Source organism: Dipodomys spectabilis, unplaced genomic scaffold (genome assembly GCF_019054845.1).
Source record: "Dipodomys spectabilis isolate Male_0828 unplaced genomic scaffold, ASM1905484v1 ptg000155l, whole genome shotgun sequence".
Taxonomy (NCBI): domain Eukaryota; kingdom Metazoa; phylum Chordata; class Mammalia; order Rodentia; family Heteromyidae; genus Dipodomys; species Dipodomys spectabilis.
In genome coordinates this window covers 1,244,556-1,271,215 of record NW_024870832.1, presented here as the reverse complement: position 1 = coordinate 1,271,215, position 26,660 = coordinate 1,244,556, and the positions used below count along the sequence as shown (strand labels likewise).

Below are 26,660 nucleotides of genomic sequence, written 5' to 3'. Positions count from 1 at the left end.
ATGTATTCTACATCATTCCTGAGACCCAGGACTTTCATCGATACAGAAAACAAGTGGAACAATTGGCTTTTCGAACAGGATTAAGTTTTTGGCAATTCTCTAACTTGAACTCAGGGCCTAGCAGGCCCACTTCATGAATGGTTAAATGTTAGCACACCAGTCTGATGCAAGTGAAGTTGGCAGGACAATTTGAGGACCTGAGATCAAGCCCTAGGAATGGCCAATATATAAACAGGTAGATGTTTAGATTGCAGTGTGTGTGTGTGTTTGTTTGTGTGTGTGCGTGCATGTGTGTGTGTATTTACATATGTATATGCATCTATAAATATATACAGAGAGAGACAGATAGACATTTATGTAGAATCTAGTGTATAACCCAATATAAAGAGTGTTGTCTGTACCTTATTTTTATATATTCTATTACTACCAATTATTTGGTATAAAATTATGCTTCCAATTATCATGGTAGAAGAATTAACAAAGTATTAATTAATCAATGACCTATATTTATTGCATACAATCTTATACTGGAATGACTAGATAGTTAGTAATTCAATTAATAAATTTCAAATATTCTATTAATGTTCCTATAGATAGGAATGAGTTTCCTAGGATCTTCAGCTGTGTGTAGGTGGCAGTTCTAGGATCGATCTCAGGGCCTAGGTGTCTGGGTTGGCTCAGGCTTCACTGACAGCCCCTCAGCCATCATCCATGCAAGGTCACATACAATTTTCAAGCCAAGTCATTGAGACTCAGGAGGGTCACAGTGCTAAGGAAACAAAAGTAAAAACTGTTGTGTAACATTTCCTGGTTTTTCCTCCTCCATTTTTGTTGGTTTAATGTATTTTCGCCAGTGCTGGGAGTTGAACTCTGGTCCTAGGATCCCTGGATCATCTGTGGGTGTAAAAGTTGCACCACAGCCTAGGGTAATCATGGTTTAAGACACAATAAAATGTTTCCTTGAGCAAAAGGAGCTCAGGGAAAATGTCTAGGCTCACAGTTCAAGCCCAGGACCTGCCACAAAAAAAAGAGCCAGTAACTCCATGTGTCTGTGTATGTATGCATGCATTTGTGTCAGTGAAGATCCAGAGTTGCTATGAAGAACGGCACCCAGCTAGGAAATTTGCTTTGAATAGAATGATTTCATAGCACAGAGTGCTTTCAAGACAATCCATGTTTCGGGGCTCCTTCAGTGTTCCCAGTGTAGCCTGAGGGGTCTCCATACCCCAGGCTGCCGGAGGAAGTCGGCTTCATTGTTGGAACAGGCAGACAAAAAGTTTCACTTCTGTAAAGCTGCATAACAAACAATTCATCCGGGCAAATTAATGAGGATGAATGTGCGCAGGTTCTGAAGGTCAGGAGAAAAAGGCCTGTTTGTACCCCAAGCTATCTCTCTCCCCAGTGGTCTGTTTTGATAGGAAACCTTCATTTGTGCCACCTTCTGTGGCAGGCCAAGTTCCCTGCACTCATCCTGTCTTTGTAAGACTATATTTCCGTGTTGAAACAAACTGCTACAATTAATTCAAGAGTCCTTCTGGCAGACAATTAGGGAGCTGAACATAATGGAATGATATATTATTGGCAAAGGTGCCTCCATGTGGGGTGTGTGTGTGTGTGTGTGTGTGTGTGTGTGTGTGTGTGTGTGTGTGTGTGCATACACCATTCTTGGTGTTTGAACTCAGGACCTAACTGAAGAGCTAAAGTAATTCCATTTTAAGATCAAGCCCCCTGAGCTGTGCTGCCCTCAAAGTAACCCCCAAAGAGAGCTGTGCTGCCAAAGAGAAAAATAGTTCTCAGAAAAACCGCAGGTTGCCACCAACCCTGCCCACCTTTAAAGAACAGAACAGTTGCCCAGGTGTTCCAGCTGAAAAAGGGAAGTGTGATCAGGGTGGACATAAACCCCCTGAACTTGTGAACTTGCTTGTGTGGAAACCCCCTAAACTTGTTTGTTTGATACTATAAAAGCTGTGTCAATTTTATGCTTGGGGCCTCTTAGCATCACCAGTTACCAAGTACACATAGGACCAAGCTCCAGCTTGCAATAAATGACTCTTTGCTGTTTGCATTGATCATGGTCTCTGGTGGTCTGAGAGGGGGCGTACGAAATCTGAGCACTTTATGTGGGAGCTTGTCCGGGATAGCCCCCCCATAAGCCACACAGATACCTGATCAGCGAGTCGTCCAGCTAGCCGGTAAGAGGGGGTGCAGCTGCTTTATGTTGCGTGTTATGTGTTTGATTTGCAAGTAGGGTTTTAGAGCTGGCAAGAAACGTTGGTAGATGTGCTACAAGGTAGCCAGCAGGCGAGTTGAAGAAATTCCCTGGGCCCTTGGGGAAGCCTTCCCCAGTGGAGTCTCGCTTCACTCTGTCGTGTTTTGGACCATGACTTGTCCGGCCTCTGCTACTCTGGGTTAAGGGTAGATTATCCACCTCCCGGGTAGGGACTCATCGGCCTCCGCCATCCTATGGGACAGGAACTCATCTGGCCTCCACAACAGTGGCTTAGGGGTGGATTCGAGCTCGAGATCAACATGCATGCTCTCTTTGTCTCATTTGTAGTTGCCATTTTAATTCAGCGCCTCTCTTTCTTTCCTTTCCTTGTTCATTTAACTTTCATTTTCGGATCAGCGGGCATCCTGGAGCCCCCCGAATGAGGTGGCCAGACGCTCCTTTCACCTCAGCCGCTCTCCCGTTTTAATACTTTTGGAATTTTAGGATGACATCAAAGGTTGACTTATTCTCTAGAAGAGGAGGCAGTGGGGGAAGGGAGAACCTGCAGGATCTAGCAATAACTTTGAAAGGGGCCTGCAGGGAAAACTCTAAGCCAGATGAATCTGCCACTGACCACCAAGTGCCACCAGCAAGATCTTAGCCTCGGGCCTTGGCCCAGAGGGTCTGAGTATGGGGGGGGAGGAGACTGTCAGTCTGAGGGGATGGCTTCCAGGGTCTTTTTTCCCTTGCCCCAAGATGACTGAGAATTCTCCTCCACCTTGGAAGGCCTCTGGATCAACATTTGCAGGAATCTAAAAAAAAAAAAAGAAAAAAAGAAATCCTCTGGTGGTAAGATGTTGCTCAATTCATGGAGATCTGATTTTGTCTTTGTGGCCACTTGTCTGTCTTGTTTACTTTGGTGTCGTTTCTGTTCTATTTTTGAGGTGGGGAAATTCTGGGTGAGGGTGGCCAGCTCACTCAGCAGATTCTGAATTCAGCTTGCTGATTGAGAATGGCGCAGTTCTAGTAGGAATGAACTGAGGGCCCATTAGTCCCCAACTCAGCTTTTGGCTGTTGTCTAGTTCTGTTTTAGAATTGGTACCTGTTTTAAGTGTGGATTCTTGGTTTTTGTGTTTATTTATATTTTTGTTATTTATTTGAACATCTCTGAGGAAATAAAAGTTCTAGCCTCTGGCTGGGCTCAGCCACAGACCTGCTAGGCTCACGTCACTGTGAGGTATGTAAGGTTGCTGGACTAGTCTGGTTCCTTTCAGGTGTTGGGCTGAATTTTCTCCTTGTGGAGGCTGCCTGAGCAGAGAGTGTGGAAGGCTATGTACCTGGTTTGGATTTTTCAGCGAGTCCTGACAATGTAACAATTTGTAAAGTGCTCTTGTCTAAAATTGGATAAAATTCAGGCCAGTTTAGTTTTAGGTGACCCCTTCAACCAGCCCTTCTCTAACAGGTGGGATTCAAAAGATCCGTTGATGAATTGCCTTGCTAAACAAGCGAGCCCTGGGAAAATGAAGCTTAACAAAGGTACTTAGTTTAAAAAAATACTGTCTTAAATTTTTGTTAAAAAAACTTTGAAAAAATCTATGTAAAACTGATTTTGATTTATGCATGCTTTAAGATCTGTGTGTTTTCTATGTGTTTGTAAACATGTTCAAGATAAAAATTGTCAACATGCTGTAAAAAGTGGGTGAATTTAAGTTTAAAATGTAAAAGGTTAAGAGGTTTAGACATTACTAAAAATTTAAAAAACTTTCACATTGTTTTAAATGGCTTTTTAAGGATTCTTTAACGTAAAAATTAGAAAATCTGTTATTTTAAATTTTAATATTTCTAAATGCTTTGGCAGTTTGGGATTTAGTTCCCTTGGCTAAAATTTCAGGGTAAATATTAAAAATTTAAATGGAAAGGTCAATTTAGCACTGTTACAAAACATGACATGTTCTGTCTGTCTAAAACTGTATTTTATTCAAACCTCCCTACCCCCCAAAAAAGGGAAAATTTAGAAGACTACCTAAGATCTATATTTAGGGTTGAGGCTGAATAGGCAGAAGTGTAGTTAAGCTGGTCATGCGTGGTGGGACAGACCCGGGGGGGGGTGCTTCATAGATGGTGGGACTGGCGCTAGGAGGAGTCCACACATGGTAAAAGAGGGCAAGCTGGCACAAACGCAGTTCATCTAACCTTAAAGAGTCAGATTGGGTGCAGGCACATTCCATAGGAGGGGCTGAGTTGCCCATCTTTGTTCTGTCCCTTTTCCCTGAAGATAGACCCTGAAAACACGATGGTTAAAATGAGTGATGTGATGATCTGATTAGTATTGCTAAAACTGCCCCTTGTATGTGTTAAAATTAAAATTAAAATGGCCTTCAAAAAGAGGGTTAAAAAGTTTATTTGTATAATGTAACTTGCTTTCAATGATGTTCTACAATTAGGATGTTTTTAAAAGTTATAAAGGTGTTAAGCCTAGCTTCTTGGCATAGTAATGGTGATTGTAATTATTTTTTTTCTAGATTATTATTTGTTTTTATTGTGAAAATACAGTACAAAGGGGTTACAATTACATGGGCAACCGAATAGCAAAAACGCTCCTGAATGGAAAGAACACTGCTGGAGGAATATCAATACCAAACTTCAAACTCTACTATAAAGCCATAGTAATCAAAACAGCTTGGTATTGGCATAAGAACAGACCTCAGGACCAATGGAATAGAATTGAAAACCCAGAAATGAACCTACAGACCTATAGCCATCTAATCTTCGATAAGGGAGGGGAGCTAAAACAATAGAATGGAAGAAAGACAACCTCTTCAGTAAATGGTGCTGGCAAAATTGATTAACTACACGTAGAAAACTTAAGCTAGATCCTTATATATCACCCTGCAGCAGAATCAACTCCAAATGGATCAAAGACCTTGAACTCAAAGCAGACACTCTGAAAACATTACAGGATGGAATAGGAGAAACCCTAGGTCTCCTTGGCTCAGGCCGAAATTTTCTGAATAGAGACCCAGAAACACAACAAATCAAAGAAAGGTTGGACAAATGTGATTGCATAAAGTTGCAGAGCTTCTGCAGGGCAAATGACATAGCTAGCAAGATCAATAGAAAGCCCACGGATTGGGAGAAGATCGTTACTAGCCATACAACGGACAAGGGTCTCATATCTAAAATATACTTGGAACTCAAAATATTAAACCCCCCAAAAACAAATCCTCAAAGAAACAACTGCCCAATAAATAAGTGGGCGAAAGACTTAAAGAGAAATTTCTCTGAAGAAGAAAGAAGGATGGCCAATAGACACATGAAGAAATGTTCAACATCCCTAGCCATAAAAGAAATGCAAATCAAAACAACATTGAGATATCACCTCACTCCAGTTAGAATGGCAAAAATCAAGAACTCTAACAACAACAGATGCTGGAGGGGATGTGGACAGAAAGGAACCTTACTTCATTGTTGGTGGGAATGTAAACTTGTTCAACCACTTTGGAAAGCAGTATGGAGGTTCCTCAAAAGACTTCACATAGAGCTCCCCTATGACCCACCAATCCCACTTTTGGGCATTTACCCTAATGTTTACAAACAAGACCACACTAAAGCTACCAGCACAACTATGTTTATTGCAGCATTATTTACCATAGCTAAGATATGGAACCAACCCAGATGCCCCTCAGTAGGTGAATGGATCAGGAAAATGTGGTATATATACACAATGGAATTCTATGCCTCCATCAGAAAGAATGACATTGCCCCATTTGTTAGGAAATGGATAAACTTGGAAAAAATTATATTAAGTGAAGTAAGCCAGGCCCAAAGAAACGTAGGTCCCATGGTTTCCCTTATTTGTAATATCTAGTATATGTATGAGTCAAGCAGAAAAGGTCAGATAATGTGATGTCAGGAAAATGAACCCTTAAATGTGTATTTTAATGTTTTTTTCTTTCATGCATGTGTTTCTAACACATTTATAACATTATCTCTTTGTTGCTTTGTATGTCCCTCCCCCACAGTATAACCCCTGCTTTCACTATATTTGATGTCAGTATAACTTGTGGAGGAGATGGGGAAAAACCAGTTGTTTAAGGATACAGGTGGACCTGTTGCAACAATGAGAAGTACAAGTTGTCATGTCCAAAACGAGCTTTACAACGTTGGTGTGGGGGGGGGGGCCGAGGGGGGGAAGGAGAAGGATTGGGATTAGGGGGGGAGGGGGGAGGCTGGGAAGGGATGTGAAGGGTAAACAAAGGAGGAGGCTGCAATGCTTGGTAAGAAATGTACGCATTATCCTGCCCATGTAACTGTAACTCCTCTGTACAGTATGTTCACAAATAAAATTAAATTAAATTTAAAAAAAAAAAACAATTACATGGGCAAGATAATGAGTACATTTCTTATCAAGCATTGTAGCATCCTCCTTTGTTTCCCCTTCCCATCCCATCCTTCCCCTATCCCCCCATTCAAGCCTCCAATCACCCCCCACAAACTTTACAACCAAAGTTGTAAAGTTCGTTTTCGACATAACGACTTGTACATCTCATTGTTGCAATATTTCCACCTGTATCCCTATTTAAACGATTTGTTTTTTCCCTTACCCTCCACAAATTATACTAACATCAAATACAGTGAAAGCAGGGGTTATACAATGGGGGAGGGACATACAAAGCAACAAAGATATCATCTTATAAATGTGTCAGAAACAATCGCATGAAAGAAAACAGCATTTGAGTACATATTTAGGGTTCATTTCCCTAACATAAATTTATCTGAGCTTTTCTGCTTGATTCAGACATATACTATTTATTGGAAATAAGGAAAACCATGGGACCTATATTTCTTTGGGCCTGGCTTACTTCACTTAATATAATTTTTTCCAAGTCTTTCCATGTACTAACAAATGGGGCAATGTCATTCTTTATGATGGACGCATAGAATTCCATTGTGTGTGTGTGTGTGTGTGTGTGTGTGTGTGTGTGTGTGTGTGTGTGTGTGTGTGTGTGTGTGTGTGTCGCATTTTCTTGATCCATTCATCTACTGAGGGGCATCAGGGTTGATTCCATATCTTAGCTATGGTAAATAATGCTGCAATAAACATATCGTGCTGGTACTTTTAGTGTGGTCTTGTTTGTGAACATTTGTGTAAATGCCCAAAAGTTGGATTGCTGGGTCATAGGTGAGCTCTATGTGGAGTCTTTTGAGGAACTTCCATACTCCTTTGCAAAGAGGTTGAACAAGTTTACACTCCCACCAACAGTGCAGTAGGGTTTACTTCTGTCCACATCTCCTCCAGCATCTGTTGTTATTAGAGTTCTTGATTATAGCCATTCTACCTGGGACGAGGTGGTATCTCAATGTTGTTTTGATTTGCATTTCTTTTATGGCTAGGGAGGTTGAGCATTTCTTAAAGTATGTATTGGCCCTTTTTCATTCCTCTTCAGAGAAAGTTTCTCTTTAAGTATTTAGCCCACTTATTTATTGGGCAATTGTTTCTTTGAAGATTTGTTGTTGGGGGATTTAATTTTTTGAGTTCCAGGTATGTTTTAAATATGAGACCCTTGTCCGTTGTTGTATGGCTAGTGAAGATCTTCCCCCAATCCGTGGGCTTTCTATTGATCTTGCAAGCTATGTCCTTTGCCATGCAGAAGCTCTACAATTTCATGCAATCCCATTTTGTCCAACCTCTCTTTAATTTGTTGTCTTTCTGGGTCTCTATTAAGAAAATTTCAGCCTGTGCCAAGGAGACAAAGGGTTTCTCCTATTCCATCCTGTAATGTTTTCAGTGTCTGCTTTGACTCTGATGTCTTTGATCCATTTGGACTTGATTCTCATGCAGCGTGATATATAAGCATCTAGCTTTAGTTTTCTACATGTAGTTAACCAAGCCAGCACCATTTACTAAAGAGGCTGTCTTTCTTCCATTCTATTTTTTTAGCCCCTTTATTGAAGATTAAATGGCTATAGGTCTGTAGGTTCATTTCTGGGTTTTCAATTCTATTTCATTGCTTCTGAGGTCTGTTCTTGTGCCAGTAGCAAGCTGTTTTGATTACTATGGCTTTATAGTCGAGTTTGAAATTTGGTATTGATATTCCTCCAGCACTGTTCTTTCTGTTGAGGATAGTTTTAGCTATTCGGGTTCTTTTATTGTTCCATATGACTTTTTGGATTGCCTCTTCTATTTCTTTGAAGAATGAGATGGGAATTTCGATAGGTGTTGCATTGAATTCGTAGATAGCCTTGGGAAGTATTGCCATTTTCACGATGATGATCTTTCCAATCCAGGAGCATGGGAGTTTTTGCCACTTCTAAGTTCTGTTTTGATTTCCTTTTTCGTTTTTAAAGTTTTCATCATTGAGGTCCTTCACTTCTTTGGTTAAGTTAATTCCTAGGTATTTTATTTTTTTGTGGGGCTATTACAAATGGAGTTGCTTTCCTAATTTCACAACACTTTACCCATTGTTGGCATACAGAAAAACCATTGATTTTTGGGGGTTAATTTTATACCCTGCTACTTTGCCAAAGTTTTAAATCAACTTGAGTAATTTGGGAGTGGAGTCTATGGGATTCTTTAAATACAAGATCATGTCATCTGCAAAGAGGAAGAGTTTTATTTCTTTTTTCCCTATTTGGATCACCTTTATGTTTGCATCTTGTCTTATTGCTGTAGATAAGAATTCTAATACTAGATTGAAGAGAAGTGGTGATAGTGGACATCCTTGTCTTGTTCCTGAGTTAAGAGGAAATGACTTTAGTTTTTCACCATTAAGTATAATGCTGGCTGTAGGTTTGTCATATATAGCCATTATTGTATTGAGGAATGTTCCATGGATTCCTAATTTTTCCAGAACCTTCATCATAAAGGGGTGTTGGATCTTGTCAAATGCTTCTTTTTGCATATATTGAGATAATCATGTGGTTCTTATCCTTGCTCTTGCTTATGTGATGAATTATATTAATTGATTTGCGAATATTGACCCAGCTTTGCATCCCTGAAATGAATCCTGTTTGATCGTGGTGTATGATTTTCTGAATGCGTTGTTTAAGACGACTGGCCAAAATTTTGTTGAGAAGTTTTGCATCAATGTTCATCAAAGTAATGGGTCTACAGTCCTCTCTCTTTAATGTGTCCCTGCCTGGTTTTTGGATGAGGGTTATCATAGCTTCATAGAATGAGTTCAGTAGTGAACTTTCTCTTTCAATTTTATTTAAGAGTTGGAGAAATATTGGTGTCGGCTCTGTTTTGAAGGCCTTGTAGAATTCCACTAAAAAACCATCTGGTCCTGGGCTTTTCTTAGATGGGAAGTCTCTTATTGCTGTTTCTATGTCAATCCTTGATATGGGCCTGTTAAAATGGTTTAACTCATCTTGGTTCATTTTTGGCATGTCAGTATTTGCTAGGAAAAGTCCCATTTCTGCCAAGTTTTCAAACTTATTAGCATACAATTTTGAGAAGTATTCCCTTATAATGTTCTGTATCTTGATTGTTCCTGTGGTGATGTTTCCATTCTTATCTCTGCGTTTATTTATTTGGGTACGTTCTCTTCTTTTTCTGATAAGATTTGCTAAGGGTCTGTCAATTTTATTAATTTTTTTGAAGAATCAACTCTTTGGTTTGTTGATTCTTTCTATATTTTTTGGATTCTAATTCATTTAGTTCTGATTTAATTTTAATTATTTCTTTCCATCTACTGGATTGGGGTTTATCTTGCTCCTCTTTTTCAAGAAAGCTCAGATGTCTCATTAAATTGTTGGTTTCAGATCTCTCCAATTTGTTGATGTAGGAACTCAGAGCTATAAACTTGCCCCTGAGTATTGCCTTTGCTGTGACCCAGAGAAGCTGGTAATTTGCATGTTCATTGTTGTTGAATATCATGAACATTTGAATTTCCTTTCTCATCTCTTCCATGACCCACTCGTGAATCAGCAGTGTGTTGTTCAGCCTCCATGTGTTACAGGATTTTCTTTGGTGGCTTTTGGTGTTGAGTTCTAATTTTATTCCCTTGTGGTGTGAGAGAATGCAAGGTATAGCTTCAATGTTTCTGAATTTAGACAAGTTTGCTTTGTGGTCTAAAGTGTGGTCTATTTTGGAAAATATTCCTTGTGCTGCTGAGAAAAACGTATATTCTGATGCTGCTGGGCGGAATATTCCATAGATGTCTGTTAAATCTAGTTGATCTATGCAGTTTTTTAGATCTCCATTTTCTCTGTTGAGTTTTTCTGAGTTTATCTATCTAGTGGGGAAAGTGGTGTGTTAACGTCCCCAACAATTCAAGTCTTTGGAGATATTGGGATTTGGCGGAAAATAGTGTTTCTTGCATAATTTTGGGTGCTCTGTTGTGTGGTGAATTGTGATTGTAATTCTTGCATTAAGAATAAATTCCATATGATTTTAAAAGTTTTAATGTGTATTTGTTATAAAACAAGCAGCAATGAGACTTCCAGATTTTTCTGTGCATGTGATAGTGTAGAATTGAACCCAAGGCTTCATATATATGAGGCAAACCCTCTACCACTGAGCCCAGGAATGACAAATGTAGAAATACATATGTAGATTGTTACATATATGTATATGTATGTAAGCACATATATATATGTATAAAACAAGACACAGATGTCTGTATATTATCTAATTTTATATACTATATTACTACCAATTATTGATAAGTTATTCCTTCATTTATTTAAATATTACGGTTAAATACATAACAAAGTATTAATTGAAAATTAGTCAATGTACTATAATTATTGTGTATAATTTAATCATAAACTAACTACTAATGCAATTATTACTTTACAACATTCCATTCGTATGGATGTATATTGGAATGTGTTTCTTAGGATCTCCTTCCATTCATAGGTGGCAGTCCTGGGACTCGCACCCCAGGCCTAGGTTGTTGGTTTGGGCTATGGCTTCCCTGATAGCCCACCAAACTTCAGCAGTGCAAGGTCATGTACACTATCTGGGCCCTGTCATTTAGACCCAGGATGGTTGCAATGCAAAGGATAAAACAATGTAATACCACCTTCTGGAACTTCCCAGTTTTGTACTTCTCCTTTTTTTCCCCCTCTGCATTTTTTTTCTTTTTTTTCGGTTTAGGGGCCAGAACTCTGGCTCTGGTGTTGTACCTCAACTCTTCAGCTCAAGGCTATCACTCTACCACTTAAGTCATAGCGCTACTTCTGGCTTTTTTCTGCTTATGTGGTGTTGAGGAATCGAACCCTGGGCTTTATGCATGCAAGGCAATCACTCTATTACTGAGCTTCTTTCCCAGCACTTCTCCTTTTTTGCCAGTCCAAAGATTTGAACTCTGGTCGTAGGATCTCAGGATGGGCTGTGTGTCCAGAGGCTGCACCCCAGCCTAGGATGATCGAAGCTGACGCAGAGTTGTCACAAGCTGAGTTCAAGCCCCAGTCCTGGCCAAAAAAATCAAGTCTCTGGCTTGGAATTTGCACCATTTTTCTTGCAGGCCTGGGATTTGAACTCAAGGTCTGGGTAACTCTGTGGCACTGTTGGGGAGAGTAAGCTTACCGTTGTTGAAGACAAGAATTTCAGCCCAGTTTCCAGGGCCCGAATTCAAGCCCCAGGACTGAAAAAAAAATATTCGTATATGAGATCTATTTACGTACATGGGTTTATTCCATATGATATTTATTACCCTTGTTTTTTATTTTATTTAGTATTATTACATATATAATATTTATTTCATTTATTACATTTTATCACATGGATGTATTTGCATAAGGATTATAGATCATACTGAGACCCAGGACTTTCACAGAGAAGGAAAAACATGTGTCAAAATTGTCTTCTGACTCCACATATAAACTTCTGGCAATGCTGAGATTTTAATTCACAGCTCACAATGCCCAATTCATGAAAGGGTCAGTTGTACTACAAAAGCCTTTGGCAAACTGAGCTGCCAGCCAGTTCTGTGGAACAACCCATAGTAATGGCTGATAGATATAGATAAAGATGTGGATATAGATATATAGACAGACAGAGAGAGAGAGTGAGAGATAGATAGATAGATAGATAGATAGATAGATAGATAGATAGATAGATAGATAGATAGATGTGTAGTTTGCAATATATATGAGAGAGAAAATGTGAGGATATTAAATTATACATTTTATGAATTATTATTAAATTATGCCTCCATTTAATGAAGTAGCATTAATGTAAAAGTAGTCAGTATTTTTTAATTGGGAAAATCATACAAAGGAGCTAGAATGGAAGACATAATAAAATATTTTTCGTGTGGCATTCTATAAGAGAATCATGAACTAATTGCAAATTTATTTGTTACTTTTATAACAATCCATTAAGCATTCACATGAATAGGAAAGATTTTCTCAAGATCTCCCTCCATTTGTAGGTGGCAGTCCTGGCAATCAAATTCCAGGCCTGGGTAGTTTACTTCGAAATGCAAACCATTAGCATGACATTGTGATGATTTCAGTTTGTCACAATGAAAAAAAGAACAAGAATAAACGAAAGCCAGGTGTTATTTACTCCTGCCTTTAATCCTAGCTCTTCAGGAATCTGTGAGGTAGAGAATGCCAGTTTGAATTCAGCCTGGACAGGAAGTCCACAGCACTCTTATTCGAAGTTATCAAAGGAATAAAAAATCTCCATGAATGGAGCTGTGGCTCAAGGGCAGAGCTCTACCCTTGAGCAAAAGGAGCTCAGGCACAGTGCCTAGGCTCCTAATACAACCCCCGGACCTGCCTAAAAAGAAACAAACAAAAAAATCAAGTGACTCCATGTCTCCCCATGTATGTATGGATGTATTTTTATCGGTGAACGTCCAGAGTCCCTAAGATGAAAGGCACCCAGCTAGGAAATTTGCTTTGAATAGAATGATTTCATAGCAGAGACAGTGCTTTCAAGACAGTGCATGTTCCAGGGCTCCCCTCACTGTTCCCATTGTAGCCTGAGGTTTTCTCGGCACCAGGGACTGCTGAAGGAAGTCTGCCTCATTGTTGGAACAGGCAGACAAAAGGCCTCACTCTTGTACAGTTGTGTAACAAGCAACTCCATCAAGGCCGATTAGTGAGGAGGAGTGTGGTCGGGCTCTGAAGGCCAGGAGAAAAAGGCCTCTTTGTACCCCAAGCCATCTCTTCTCCCCAGTGCTGTTTTCACAGGAAGCCTTCATTTGTGCCACCTCCCATGGCAGGCCAAGTTCCCTGCACTCATCCTGTCTTTTTGTTAGACTATGTTCCAGTGCTGAAATAACCTGCTACAATTAATTCAAGCGTCCTTCTGGTAGACAACAAGGGAGCTGAACCTAATAAAATGCTTCATTATTTGCAATGGTGTATTCCTAGGTTTCTGGAAGTTTGCTAAATCAAAGCACATGTTTAATATCACAATGCTTCCTGTCATTTAGGGCTGGTGAAGCTCATCAGGTTTTGAAACATTTGACCTCTCCTAGTTAGGCTCTGGGTGGCTAGGTTTCAGGGTTGAACACAGGGCCTGGGTGCTGACCATGAGCTCAGAACTGGAGCTCAGTGCTTTAACAGTTGGTTTCACAGCTTCACTTCTGGTATCTGTGTGTGTGTGTGTGTGTGTGTGTGTGTGTGTGTGCGTGTGTGTGTGTGTGTGTGTGCGCACGCATACACTTGTCCTGGAGCTTGAAATCAAGACCTGAACACTGTACCTGAGTTTCTCCAGTACAAGGATAGCACTCTACCACTTAAGCCACACAGGCACTTCAGACTTTTTTCTAGTGATGTGGTACTAAGGAATCAAACCCAGGGATTCATACATGCAAAGCACTCTACCCCTAAGACACATTCCCAGCCCTCAAATTCAGGTTTATTTCTTTCTTCTCTTGGAAGTTGGAGGAATTGATGTCTAGGCCTGGGTGCTGTCCTTGAGCTCTTCAGCTAAAGCCAAGTGATCTATCACTTGAGCTACAGCACCCCTGCAGGTTTTTGGTAGTTCAGTGGAGAGAAACCTTTCAAGGAATTTCCTGCCCAGCCTGGTTTTGGGCTGTGATCATCAGCTCTCAGGCTCCTGAGTAGCTAGGATGACAGGTGCAAATCACTGGCGCCCAGCTTCCATTTCGTGTTTCTAAGTGGTGAATAGGAGATAGTAGTCTCTTAGGACCTTTTGTGTCTGGGATAGTTTGGAACCCAGATCGTCAGGTCTCAGCTTCCTCAGTAGGCAGGATGACAGACCTAAGCTGCAGATCCTAGACTGTAACACTCTGTTGCAAGGGGGTTCTTGGCTCCACGTGATAGGGAGCTAGCGATGAGCCCAACAGGGAAGGGTCAGTGGCTAGGCCCTGAGTTCAAAGTTCATGACTGAGAAAAATAAACCCAAACAATTGTCTGTAGGAGACAACTCACTAGAGTTAGGAAATACATAATTTTGGCCTTGATATGGGGATATATCTGAGCCTCAGATTTCTCATCTGCACAATCATCTTACTTGTGGAACTCTTATAAGAACCAGATGAAAAAAATGCACCGTGTAAAGGACTCAGCACACAACACATCATAAAGGACTCATCAATTAGCTGTATCCCACACACTGTCATTAGAATTAGAGTGCTTTCATCAGTATCACCATTCTTTCAGAATCACATCACAAACCATACAAAGTTCACATCTAATGATTTTGAGGGGTGGGGTTTTTTTGGAGGAGGTGGAGTCAGCCACAGGGATTGTATTGAATGTTTGGGGGTACTGTCCTACGATCTTACGATCTTTTGCTCAAGGCTAGAGCTCTACCACTTTGAGCCACAGCTCAGAGTTTTGCTGACTTCCTGCCAGGGCTGGATTTTAAACCCATCAGGGTCAGATCTCAGTCCCCACGTATCTTGGATGACAGGGGTTAATGAGCCAGTGGCATCTGGTTCTGTGGAGCCATTTACCTCTGGCTAAGTCAGGTTAGATGGCAGCTGTCAGCAACAGACTGCTGGCTTGCTCTGTGATGAGGTATTTGCAGTGGTATCATTATGTATTTGCAGTAAAAATATTCTATCTTTATTTGGTGCCATTCCTGGGTCTTGAGTAAGAGTCTAGAAACAGTCCCTAAGCTTTTATGCTCAAAGCTAGTGCTTTTAGTGGATGATTATTGTAATTTTTCTTTTGGTATCTCTGATATTATTGATTTGGGTCTCCTCTCTTTTGTTCATTACTCTTGCCAGTGGTCTGTCAGCTTTATTGAGATTTTTTTAAACAGCTTCTTGTTTTATTAATTTTATTAATAATTTTCTTTGTATCTCATTAATTTCAGCTCTTATTTCAGTTATCTTTTTCTCTCTAGCAACTTTAGGTTCAATTTTTCTTGTTCCTCTAGCAGTTTTAGTTGCATCATAACATTGTTTACTTGGTCTATGTTTTCTTTTTTTAATTTATTTTTATTGTGAAAATACTGTACTGAGGGGTTACAATTACATGGGCAAGATGATGAGTACATTTCTTATCAAGCATTGTAGCCTCCTCCTTTGTTTCCCCTTCACATCCCTTACCATCCTCCCCCTGCCCCCCCACCCAATCCCCCCTGCTCCCCCTCTTCCCCCACCAAAGTTGTAAAGTTAGTTTTCGACATAACGACTTGTATATCTCATTGTTGCAATGGGTCCACCTGTATCCTTACTTAAATAATTTGTTTTTCTCCTTCCCCTCCACAAATTATACCGACATCAAATACAGTAAAAGCAGGGGTTATACTGTGCGGGAGGGACATACAAAGCAACAAAGAAATATTCTTATAAATGTGTTAGAAACAATTGCATGAAAGAAAAAAAACCATTTGAATACATATCTTAGGGTTCACTTCCCTAACATCACCTTATCTGACCTTTTCTGCTTGACTCAGACATATACTAGATATTGCAAATAAGGAAAACCATGGGACCTATGTTTCTTTGGGCTTGGCTTAATTCACGTAACATAATTTTTTCCAAGTGTTTCCATTTCCTAACAAATGGAGCAATGTCATTCTTTCTGATGGAGAATAGACTTCCATTGTGTATATATACCACATTTTCTTGATCCATTCATCTACTGAGGGGCATCTGGGTTGGTTCCATATCTTAGCTATGGTAAATAATGCTGCAATAATCATAGTCGTGCTGGTAGCTTTAGTGTGGTCTTGTTTGTGATCATTTGGGTAAACACCCAGAATTGGGATAGGGGAGCTCTATGTGGAGTCTTTTGAGGAACCTCCATACGACCTTCCAAACTGGTTGAACAAGTTTACACTCCCACCAACAATGAAGTAAGGTTTCCTTCTGTCCACATCCCCTCCAGCATCTGTTATTATTATAATTCTTGATTTTAGCCATTCTAACTGGGGTGAGGTGGTATCTCAATGTTGTTTTGATTTGCATTTCTTTTATGGCTAGGGAGGTTGAGCATTTCTTCATGTGTCTATTGGCCATCCATCTTTCCTCTTCAGAGAAGTTTCTGTTTAAGTCTTTAGCTCACTTATTTATTGGGCAGTTGTTTCTTTGAGGATTTGTTATTGGGTTATTTAATTTTTTGAGTTCCAAGTATATTTTAAATGTGAGACCCTTGTCCGTTGTATGGCTAGTGAAGATCTTCTCCCAATCCATAGGCTTTCTATTGATCTTGATATGCATGCTGAGAGCAATAAATTTGCCCCTCAGGACTCCTTTCACTGGGTCCCATAGGTTTCTTTCTGATGTATTTTCATTTTCATTGAATTGTAGGAACTTTTTAATTTTTTCTTTAATTTCTTCTGTAACCCATGTATTGTTCCAAGAATGTTGTTTAATTTCCATATGTTTAAGTTTTATCTACTTTATGCCTTGTTATTGAGAACCAGTTTGATTCCAGTATGGTCAGATAGAATACAGGGTACTATGTCGATCCTCTTGTATTTGCTTAAATTCCTTGTATGAACTAACAAATGATCTATTTGAGAAAAAGTTAGGGAGTTTGCAAGAATAAGACCCTGCTGGTGGGAATGCCTATAATTCTAGCTACTCAGGAGGCTCACATCTGAGTATTCAGTTTTAAAGCCATCCTAGGCAAGAATGTTCATGAGTATTTTCTGGGGTAGTTCAGCACCACACCCTGCCTCAATTCTGTGGCTGTTCACCACCTTTGCCAGCATGGGCTGGGCTGAGCTGCTTATGCAAGCCAGTATGGAGAGATGCTGCACCCCACTGCACGTCTGTAGTTGTTCACAGCCGCTGTCGATGCCACTGCTGCTGCCACAACTGATGCACTGCTTGAGCTGCTGCCACTGCCCCAGGATCAGCTGGGCCACATATGCAAGCCAGACACTCCACCACGAGTCAGGTGTTAGACATTGCTCTGCCTCTGGCTTGGCTGGGCCGCTTATGTGGGTCAGTATGGAGAGGCACAAACCACCAGGGGTCTGGAGTTGTTCACTGCAGCTGTCGCCACCTTAGCCACCACTGCCGCCCTTGGCTGGTCTGGGCTGTTCCTGTGGGCTAGTGCCAAGAGGCATCGTGCCCGAAGTCTTGGTGGTTTGCTGCCACTGCCAGTTGCTGCTGCTGCTGCTCCAGGTTAGGCTAGGCTGTTTACACCAGCAGGACAGAAGTACCACAGTGTGAGTCTAGGGTCATTCACCACTGCTGAAAGCTGCTGCTGTTCCAGACTGGATTGGGCTGCTTGCACCAACCAGGCAGAGGCGCCATGCCAGGGCCACTGAGGGAAGTCTTCATGCCGGCTCTGCATTTGAGATTTCTGTTTGTATTCTCTGGGTTGGGACTGTACCTTGGGAGTCTTCTGGGAGCCTTGGGATGCTTGCCTGTGTGTGGTCTTTGGAGGGTCCAGAGCCAGGATACTTAAGCAGCCTGGCACGAATCCCCACAACTTAAGCTGCTCAGCACAGAGCCCCATCACCAACAAGGGGTGGGGGAAGTGTCTTCCCACTTTACTGTCTGTGTAGGTTTTTCCCTTTTCTTTTATCACTTCCTATATCTCTCTGAGCAATTGCATTTTGGGGGGGGGGGGGGAGGGTGTCACTTGGTGAAACAGAGCATTGAAAGCCAAACACTGTTTTTGGTTGGAGAGAGCTGTGGTGTTTCCCTGCTGTTCCATTGCCATCTTGGCCCCTCCTTGTCAGGTGGAATTTTTCTTAGGCGGCAAGTGGGCCTTGGTTACCAAAGGATAGGTACATAAAAGAATATGTTGTAAAGCCAGCAATTTGTAGTTAGACATTTCTGTTAATATAGCCTTCACAAGATTAGGGAACAAAGCGGGTGGTCTATCCTAAAGTATTTCAAAGGGATTAAATTCTTTAACATAATGGCTACATCTTGCTTGAAGAAGAGCAAAGTGAAGGAGACTTACGTAGCCAAGGCCAGTCTCTGTATTTAATTTAGTTAAAGTTTCCTTTAAGGTCATACTCATTCTTTCTAGTGCCTTGAACTCTGAGGTCTATATATGGATTGTAACTTCCAATTTATTCCTAGGGCATTAGTTAATAATTGAGAACTTAGGCCATGAATGCAGTGCCAACTTCGGACCCCACACCTAAGGGTAAGTCAAATCAAGGAATTATTACATGCCTCAGCTCAGCCTGAAAAAGTGTCCACTATTATAATAGATACCAATACCCATGCTTTCCAGGCTTTACCTCTGTGAAGTCCACTTGCCCAATTCACCATCTGAGGTTCCTCACATATGAATTCTTTCCATATGTTCCAGCTTTTCAGCTTTTACCTGTTGGAAATTACCTACACACATTACAAAGGATTGTCAGGCTGAGGTCCCACTGGTTTTCAGAACAGTCTTAGGCAGTAGCCTCGGGCAATTTACCTTGGTGCAAATATCTACATATAAACTGACAGCTTAAGCCTGTATGCATTTTTCCCAAGTTTAGTTTCAAAATTTGCACACTTATTACCACTGTTTTTGCTTCTTCCTTTAATCTTAAGAACTAGTAGCTCTAGAGACCCCGTTGGTTTTAGAGTGGTCTCCCAAGCTACCTAACCAGCTCAGATGTTTCTCTGTATCTTAGGGTCTCTAGTTTCTTTAACTCCTGTATAGTACTCTGAACCTTGGATACTTCTTCCATTTTATTCTCCTCCTTTTCTCTCAAACTTGCTTTCATGATCCCACTCTCCTTCTCAATGTGCTCCTTAATCTGCAAATGTTTTGGCAGGGTCACATGAGAGTTCCTTTGACTGGCCAACTGCTGTTCCTTCTCACAACCCCTTTGCTTGCTCTTCAGCTCCTTCCTTAAGTTCACAAAGGTGCTATTGAGAGGTAAATTTTCCCACCTCCACCTGTTCCATTGGGACATGATATTTCTGCATTACATTTATGGTGAAGATCTCAGCAGTCTTTTTGGTTTTTTATTCTAGTAGTTTCTCTTTCTAGTTTTCCACTTCACTATATTTTTGTGACAGATCTTTCAACTGTTTGTTTAGCTCTTCTGTTTTTCTTCCCAATGCTCTTTTCCTTTCCCCGGCATTCTTTATCAGACCATGTGGTCCTTTAACTCTTACTGAAGAGTAACAATCTCTTTCTTGAGCCTGATATTTCCTGTTCACTTTTCTTGGCCTCATCTTCTATGACATAGCACTTCCTCGTCTTTCTGTATAACTATTCTTATCTTCTTTCTCTGTTGTTTTGAATATCCGGTGACACTCTTCAAAGCTTATAATCAACATGTACTTCAGCCTAATACATTCTTATATCAGGTTCAGCTCTTTTATTATGTCCACTATTTCTTAATGAAGCATCAGTATCTCTTCTTGGCCTCACTTGTGGTTAGCAAGGATGGTAGCATTGCTGTCTTGTGCTTCTGTTGGCCTCTGACCTGTGGTCCCCTAACTTGCCTCATGCTCACCCAGGCTAATGTACTTGAATTTCATTCAATTCTGACTGTTTTCTAGGTTCCTTTTGAGGATTTTCTTCACATTTTTGACTCTCACAAGTTCGTAATTTATATTTTCAAAGCTTTTCTTCACGTCAATAATTCTCTGGGTTCTCCAGTGTACTCTTCTATTTGCTTTTAACCTCTTAGTGGGTTTTGTTTAGCACATATTGGAGATTCAGTATTTTATAAACTGTGTTTTGAGATAGAAGTGTGTGAATTTTTTCTTTGCCACATTTCTTCTTAATTTTATAGGGCTGTTTTTAAATTCAACACAGTTGGAATTCAGAGCCTCAAGCTCCTTTGCATGTTTCTCCAGAGATACAATCACATTTTCCAGGTGTTAATGGGATTACATAACCTGTCATTTTCAATCTTTCTCCCCCTTGGACATTCCTTTTTCCAATGTCCATTTTTCTTGCAATAAGCACACTGATCTAGTCCTAGAGGTTCCCTACTGCCATTTGCAAATGAATTGTACTGTCTTTGCCAAGGGTTTCTTGATCCCTATTCTGGTGCTCCTACCAAAACTCAAACTCCCTTCTTACTCTTTTTTTTCCCAGGGTACCTCTGTTGTCAAACACCCACTGGGCAACCACTTCCAACTCAAAATACACCTTTCCCTCAAAACTTTATAACTTTTGAAGCTTTCTTCTAAGATATGGGGCTGACTAACAAAAGCCATATTTAGGGCTCTTTGATTCTCCAAGGCTTCAAGATCTATAGGTCTATAGGTCCTATAGGCTTCTGGGAGAAGTTTCAGAAAAGCATTAGGGTACTCACTGTGGAACTCTCCCATCTCACTTACCTTTCTGGCTTTCCAGCCTCTGCGGTATCACTGCTAACCAAACCTGGCAATAATTGGTAAGCACCTCCATACCTCAATTGCTGTTAGTCTCAGCTTGGATAAATCTGGGGAAAGACTTGATCCAAATGGTCTGGTTCAATAGTGGAGCTACTGTCCGGTCCAGGGACCACATTCAAGTTACTGAGCAGTATTCACTCCCTTTTCTACCAGGTGAAAATCATCTGTAAAGTTTGCTGGCACTCATCCCAGTTGTACGTGTGTATGAAAATTACTGTCTCTAATGAGGTAATGAGCCCTGGTTGTTGTTTTTTCTGAAAAGGATGGATTTTGCTGTTTCCAGTAATACAGGTCACTAGTTGTAAAGGGACCATATATTAAAAAGGGGACCTGCCCACCATCTGCTCCATGTTCCCGTCTCAAGGGTAATAAGGGTAACATACCATACTGTACCACCTCAGGATGGTACAAGTAACCAATTTTCGCATGGGAGGACTTAACATTAGAGGTGCTGATGGCAAAGAATAGGAGAAAGAGTACATCAGTGCATCTTCCTCTGAGGGATTCTGTAACCCTGGGGGAGAATATTATTTGGATATGACAAATTTAGGCCTTGTTCTCCCATCCTGAGAAAAGGAGTAAACAGAGGGTCATACAGGACACAGAACTATCAGCATGCACACACAGAACAATAGCCACAGACACTTAACCCACATGCCCCAAACCTCTCAATGTTGACCTCTATAGGAGGTCCCAGATGATAGAGAGGACATTCCAGATTGCCTCTTGAGGAGATCGCGGATGACCTCTGGAGGATGTCACATATGTCCTCCTTAGGAAGCCCTAGATGACCTCTCATGGATGTTCCAAATGGCTTCCCAAGGAAGTGTCAGATGACTTCCAAAGGAGGTCCCAGATGTCCTCTCAATGAGGCTGAGATTACCTCACCAGTAGCTTCCAGATGGCCACTCAAGGAGGCCACATATGAACTCCAGAGAAGGTTCAAGATAACCCTCTTGAGAAAGCCATAGATGACATCCTATATGGCTTCTCAAGGAAGTTCCAGATGATGTCCAAAGACAGCCATATATTTCTTATCAAGGTAACCTGAGATGACCTCCAAAAGAAGCTCCAGATGACCTCAGGAGGTGGTCCTAGATTGCCTCTTAAGGAAGCCCCAACCCAGATGCCCCTCAGTAGATGAATGGATCAAGAAAATGTAGTATATATACACAATGGAATTCTATGCCTCCACCAAAAAGAATGACTTTGCCCCATTTGTTAGGAAATGGAAAGACTTGGAAAAAATTATATTAAGTGAAGTAAGCCAGGCCCAAAGAAACTTAGGTCCATGGTTTCCCTTATTTCCCAATCACTACTTTTATAGAGGTCTCAGATGACCTCCTGAGGAAGCCCCAAATGACCTCTGGAGAAAGTCCAAGATGGCCCCAGGAGAAGGCTCCAGATGACCTCCAGGGTAGGTCTCAGATGGCTTCTCAAGGAAGTTGCAGATGTACTCTTGATGAGGTTCCAGATGGCTTCCCAAGGAAAGGCTACATAACCTCTCAAGGAGGTTCCAGATGGCTTCCCAAAGAAGCCCTGCATGACCTCTCAAGGAGTTCCCAGATGGCTTCCCAAGGAACCAACAGATGACCTCCAGAGGGGATCCCCAATCAGGCTGGCAAGCTTGCCCACACACCCCTAGAGGACCCTAAATGACTTTTTGTCCATGATTCTCCTCCGGAGACAAACACTTGAGGTAGACTCTCAACCCTGAGTGCTGACACTCTCACCTATGGGGATTTTTCCCTGAGGCCAAGGCCTGATGCCATCCAAATGGATTATCTCGATGGGGGTCTCCAAAAATTAAGACCTCTATAGTTCAAGAGAATCCATAGAGACACATTTAATATCATAAATGTTCTCCTAACCACCAACCCCCAAAATTATGAAATCCAAAACTCCAAACATCAAAGGGCCAGCCTTTTTTACCCTTTCTTTTGTCTTTCCACCACAGAACTATACTTCCTTCAAGGTCTTTCCCTATCTCCCTTCTACCAGTTCCTTCTTCTCTTCAGGCCTCTTCACTCTCCACAGGCCTGAACTGCTTTGAATGGGTCGTCAGTTTCCGTCCTTTACCTCCTGCCCTCCCTCAACTTCTTCTCCTCCCAGGTCTTTCTCCTTCTGCTATCAAACCACTTCCTTCCTTACAGGACTTTTCCCTTTTTCTTTCTCCTTCTATTGCTCTGAACCAGAAGCCTATATAACGTCTGTACCCCTTCTTCACTCCAACTGCCTAACAGTTTTCAACTGTCAAATCCCAAACTGCCCACAGTCAAATTACTTCTCCACAGCTCAGCACGTGATGATTAATGCCCCAGCCCCTCCCACAGAATGCCCCACCGTCTTTGGTGGCATACTTCATCCTCTCCAGCTGGCCAGGAGTTGGGGCCACACTGGTTATCTAAGCCTGTAGATTATCGGGGCCCTGCTGATTATTACAGTATCCTCCTTGTGAACTAGTAGCAATTGAAATTGGAAATTTGATTGTGATATTACAAATTCGTTGTGACATCACAAACACATGTTGACATCATCACCACCACGACATCACAAACCCATGGTGACAACATTGTCATTGTGACAACATGATTCCTTGTGACATCTCAAACCTATTATGATCTCTTAGCTTCTTTGAAAAATCACATGCCCTTTTCAACATCAGTCCCTTTGTGTACCCATATCCTTGTTGTTAACTAATGACAATGGAAAGCAGACATGCCATTATAACATCAAAAAGTGTTTGTGACATCCTCAACAGTATGACATCACATTTTCATTATAAGCACATCACCTCATTGTGACATAATCAATCTCAATGACATAATCGTATTATGACAACAATTCTCATTTTGACATCATAGACATATTGTGAATTCCTATTCTGTGATTTCATTGTATTTCATATGTGGCATGAGAGTTGCTATCAGAAACGCATCTTTGGGCCTAAATAACCATTTTTACATCATAATCACTTTGTGCCATCACAGTGCCATTGTGATGTCACTAGCACAATGTGACAGCACAAACTTCTCCTCTCCTCCTAACATTTGTGACATGCTGACATTGTGATATCAGACTTTTTGCCCTCATAATTTGTTTTCAACCTCATATTTCATGTATGACATTAGATACCAGAAATCCACTGTGACATCATGACCATTGTGACATCACACTGAAAGATGTAATGATCATAGTGTCACATTGTGGCATCACAAAAGGTATTGATGTCACAATTAATTGATGATGACCTACAGGTAAGGGGTCAGAGTAGGTCTATGATGTCACAGTTGGTTGGTGATATCCAAATGGCATAAAGGATCTCATTTATCATGAAATCACAGAGAATATGAGTTCCAAAACAGACTGTGCTATCTCCAAAGGCATGTGTTGTCACAAATGTGATGAAGTCCTAGGAGGATTGTGATGTCACAGTGTGACACAATATTTATGATGTCTGTCAGTATGATGTCACAATGATCATGATGTCACAGTGGATTTCTGATATCACATATCATAACTGAAATATTATAAGGTTGAAAATAGATTACGAACTCATAAAGGGCCTAAGACATCACAATTGCAGAACATCACAAGACTTATGAGGACAGGTCAAGTTTGTGATGTCAGTGTGTTAGTGATACCACCATGGCACTGTGATAACACAAAGTGATTGTGATGCCATACATTTATGAGATCACAATGGTTTTCTGATATCAACCCACAGGCCACATCATTTGAAAGAGAATGAAATAGAATAGACATTTACAAGGTATCTATGACATCACAATGATAATATAATGTCATAATGCTATGAGGTCATTGTAAATTGGTGATGTTGCAAGGAGATAATGGTGTCACTCTGATGATGGGGTAACAAAGGTTTGTGATGTTACAATGGCATATATGAATACAATTGTCATGTGTTCACAATGAGGATATGGGTATACAAAGGGACTGAAATGTCACAAATGTCATGTGTGTTTTCAAAAGTACTTAGGGGCCATGATAGCTTCATGATACACAGTTGTGATGAGTTCACAATAGGTTTTTGATGTCATGATGATTTTGTAATATCTTAAACACATGTCCAATTTCAATTGCTTTTTCACAATGTGCATACAAGTTCACAGAAGGAGCTTGAAGTCCTAATGGACATGAATTTTTAAAAATGTTATGAGGCCATATTAGGTTTGTGAATACACAATGGGACATTAATATCACCATGGCAATGTCAACTCACTGCATCATGTCAAAATATTATTTTGGTGTCACAATTAGTTGATGATGCCACATTGGTGATGAGGTCACAAAAGATTGGTGATGTCACAATGTGTGAGGCATGTCAAAATGACATAATGTTTCTCAATTGTCTTTAACTTACAATGAGTATCTGAGTTCACAGGACTGTAGTTTTTCCAAAAGTATGTGTTGTCACAAATATATTGAAATCCAAAAAGGTTTGTGATGTCAGAATTTGACGCAATGGTTATGACATCTGGCAGTGTGATGCTACCATGGTCATGATGTCACTGGGAATTTGTGATATCAAACGTCATATGTGAAATCTAATGAGGTCCACAACAGATCATGAGGACAAAAAGGCTTAAAAAAATTGCAGCATGTCACAACATTTATGATGACAGGATAGGTTTGTGATGTCATGGTAGGTTAGTGATATCACAATGACAATGTGATGTACAAAGGGGTTGTGATGTCACAATGGTTATGAATTCAAGATTTGTTTATGATATCAACCTACAGGCCACATTTGAAATGCAATGAAATCACAGAAAAGGCATTCATAATGTGTCTATGATGTCACAATGACAATGTGAAGTTATAATTCTATCATATTATTTTACTTTTGTGATTTCAGAATGAGCAGATGGTGTCAAAACTACAATGTGATGTCACAATTGTTATGATCTCACAAACTTTTTGATGTTAAAATGTCATGTTTGATTCTCAATTGTCAATATTTCATGGTGGGTATTTGGGTACAAAAAGGGACTGTGATGTCACAAAACTATGTATTTTTTTCAAAGGTTATAAGAGGTCATAATAGGTTTGGGATGTCACAATGTGATCCTGGTGTCAAAAACAGCAATGTGATGTTACAATGTGTTTGTGATGTCACAGTGTTGGTGAGGTCACAATGGGTTAGTTATATCATGAGTTTGTAATATCACAAATTTGTCCAATTTCAATTTCTCCTAGATCACCATGATACACTTAATAACCAGCAGTGACCCTATCATCCATGGGAACAGATAGTCATCATGGCCTCCTGGTCTGGACCACAGGAGAGGCGGGTGCATGCAGCTGAAAGGAGCAGCACATGCTGCTGAAGGAGATAGGTTGTCAAGCCCCACATTGTGAGCTGCCATGAAGTGATTGGGCATGGACATTTGGGAAGTGATGATTGAAAACTGTTATGCAGGAAACATACTGCAGTGGGGGAAGGGTACAGCCTATACATAGGCTGCATGTTCAGAGCAACAGAAGGGGAGAGAAAAGAGGGAAAGGCCTGGAAGGAAAGAAGTAAAGAGACTGCAGGAGGGTAAAAACCTGGGAGGAGAGGAAATTGAAGGAGACCAAGAGGTGAAGGATGGCAACTGGCCACCTGGACAGGGCAGGGCAGGCCTGTCAAGAGTAGAGAAGCCTGAAGAAAAGAAGGGAATGGTGAAAGGAAAAAAATGAAAAGACCTGAAAGGTAGGACAGGTCTGTAGAGAAGGAGGATGAA

At 40.7% G+C, this 26,660-nt stretch overlaps 1 long non-coding RNA gene across 2 annotated transcripts; it reads left to right on the top strand.

Moving 5' to 3' along the window:
- The first annotated feature begins 1,992 nt into the window (after positions 1 to 1,992).
- On the top strand, positions 1,993 to 26,280 carry LOC122118555. Of its 2 annotated transcripts, none has more exons than XR_006149405.1 (3): positions 1,993 to 2,192; positions 3,672 to 3,745; positions 26,134 to 26,280. It is a non-coding gene; the product is annotated as an uncharacterized LOC122118555 (long non-coding RNA). The 2 variants fall into 2 exon arrangements; XR_006149406.1 differs by lacking the exon at positions 26,134 to 26,280 and adding an exon at positions 21,067 to 21,096.
- The last annotated feature ends 380 nt before the right edge of the window (positions 26,281 to 26,660 follow it).